This window comes from Hippopotamus amphibius, chromosome 3 (genome assembly GCF_030028045.1).
Source record: "Hippopotamus amphibius kiboko isolate mHipAmp2 chromosome 3, mHipAmp2.hap2, whole genome shotgun sequence".
In the NCBI taxonomy this organism is placed as follows: Eukaryota; Metazoa; Chordata; class Mammalia; order Artiodactyla; family Hippopotamidae; genus Hippopotamus; species Hippopotamus amphibius.
The window spans coordinates 110,820,340-110,822,759 of record NC_080188.1 but is presented as its reverse complement, the minus strand read 5'-3'; the positions used below and the strand labels follow the sequence as shown (position 1 = coordinate 110,822,759).

Here is a 2,420-nt window from a genome sequence, read left to right as displayed (position 1 = left end):
TCTCAGCCGTGTAAAATCTTTTTTCTCAAAAAAAAAAAAAGAAAAAGAAAAAGGAAAAAAAAAAAGAAAAACTCTAATAATTTCTCAAGTCTTGTGCATGATTTTCATGAAATGTGTCTTGAATGTGTCCCCTTCTCTGTATTGCTCACCTGCAACACTTCCTACTCTTCTCAAAATAACTTTTCCTTAATTTATTCCTTGATTTACTGAAACATTGATAACAGTGATATCCTGGGAAATTTCTTAAAACATACTGTTTGCATTTCATTTATTGTTTTATTTATTAGCCATTGAGAGAGTCTAAAACATGTCATACAGGCATTAAAGGGTCTTCATACATATAGCCCTAAACAACTTGCCAGACATATTTTCTACTGCTTTTGCATTAAAATTCCATGCTAGAGCTAAATTCATATATTTTCTTATATTTTAATAGTTCTTCCCACTTACCATATCCCTCCATTGCTTGATCATCTAATAGTGTTAGCTCCATACCTTAAATCTCTTTAGGTTTGGATCACACAGAGTAAATGGTACAATAAAATAACTCAATAAAAAAGTATTGAATGAACAAATTATAACTAATAAGAGTTTTCTCTAGCCATATTTCTAGGCCAGTTTTCTAAGATTCTATTAGGATATGGAATTTAAATACAAAATTGGAGAGTATATTTTTACTTGAGTGATACCATTGTTAGAACAAAAAATAATGGTATGATCTAAGAAAATGATGCCAAGGAAACATTTCAATTTTTCCTTGTGATATCAATGCATTTGATAAAAGTCTATTATTGGAGTATTCTTTTGATTTAGTCAATGTCAGCTTCTTTGAAATCCATGGTGAACTCTTTTAGAGTTTATGATGAGAATTTGTTAGAAAAAAAATATGTTTTTTCAAGAATGAAACTATTAAGTCACAGAACAATGAATGGTGACATAGAGTGATTTTTGGTCTTCTTGTCAAACTGAGCACTCCCTTCTCAAATTGTGTGAATGTGTCTTGATTACAGTTGTCTTTGTGACTGTATCTGTGATACAATTTCAAAGAAAGTCTATTTATTTCCAGGTGAATGTTAGGTTGGCAAAGCCATAGACAAGATGGAGTTAACTGGAGGTTTTCTGCCATATTGACACTTTTGCTGCTTCTTTCACACCCTTATTCCTCAGACTATAAATCACTGGATTGAGCATGGGGATCACCAAAGTGTAAAACACATCAGAGAGCTTCTCCTGTTCCAGGGAATACTGAGAGCTTGGCTGGATGTAACTAAAGGACACAGACCCATAGAGTAAAGTCACTGCTGTCAGATGGGAGGCACAAGTGGAGAAGGCTTTGTGCCTCCCCTCAGCTGAGCAGATTCTCTGGATGGCAATGGTGATGCAAATGTAAGAGACCATGATGATGATAAAAGTGAACATTGCAATGATCCCAGAGGATATCAAAAGCAGCATTTCATTCTTATGGGCATCTGAACAAGAGAGCCTGAGAGCCTCAGAAGAGGGGGAATGTCACAGAAATAATGATTCACAATGTTAGGACCACAGAAATCTAGTTTGAGCAAACCTATTGTGTGTGTCAGGGAGTTAATGAGAGCTCCCAAGTAAGATACAAGAACCATCTGAACACAAACCTTTTGGGTCATAATGCCCATATACACCAAGGGGTTGGCTATTGCTACATAGTGGTCATAAGCCATCATGGTCAGGGGGATGCCTTCTGTGGTTACATACATGGCAAAAAAGAAATTCTGAAGAATGCAGCCCAAAAATGTGCTGGCCTTGTGTTTTGAAAGAAAATTGACCAGGATTTTGGGAGCAAAGACAGCTGAGTAGCAGATATCACAAAAAGAGAGGTTGCTGAGAAAGAAGTACATTGGAGTATGAAGTTGGGCATTTAGCCAGATCAATGTTATCATCCCCAAGTTCCCCACTAGCGTGATAAGATAAATAAGGAGAAACAGCAAAAAGAGTGGGATCTGCAAATTAGGATTTTCAGTTAAACCTACCAGAAGGAATTCCTTTACACCTGTGTGATTCCGACCTGCCATGCATTCAGGTTTACATACTCTTTAGTTGCAGAACAAGATGGTATCACTCAGATGAAAAACAAATATATACATATTTGATTTCTCCATGATCTGTTTCCCATAATAGCAGGGAGCATTTAGGTTTACCCTGTAGTTAGATGAAAAAAGAAATTAACTTCAATGGTATATCGTATATGTACCAGACAATTCATTTATAGTGACACAAATTTTGGGGACTAGAGATTATTTTATTCCTTACTTATCAGTTTCCACATCATCAACATTGCAATAAGGAAATGCTCTTAGATCATGAAACTATTAACTGATAGAACTGACATTCTCACCCGAATTTACCTCATACCAAACCCCTGGCCGTCTATGACATGTGTAAGT

At 35.9% G+C, this 2,420-nt stretch overlaps 1 pseudogene; it reads right to left on the bottom strand.

Annotated features, from left to right (window-relative positions):
• Positions 1 to 1,104: 1,104 nt before the first annotated feature.
• LOC130848650 (olfactory receptor 1052-like) lies at positions 1,105 to 2,048 on the bottom strand (annotated as a pseudogene).
• Between the last annotated feature and the right edge of the window lie 372 nt (positions 2,049 to 2,420).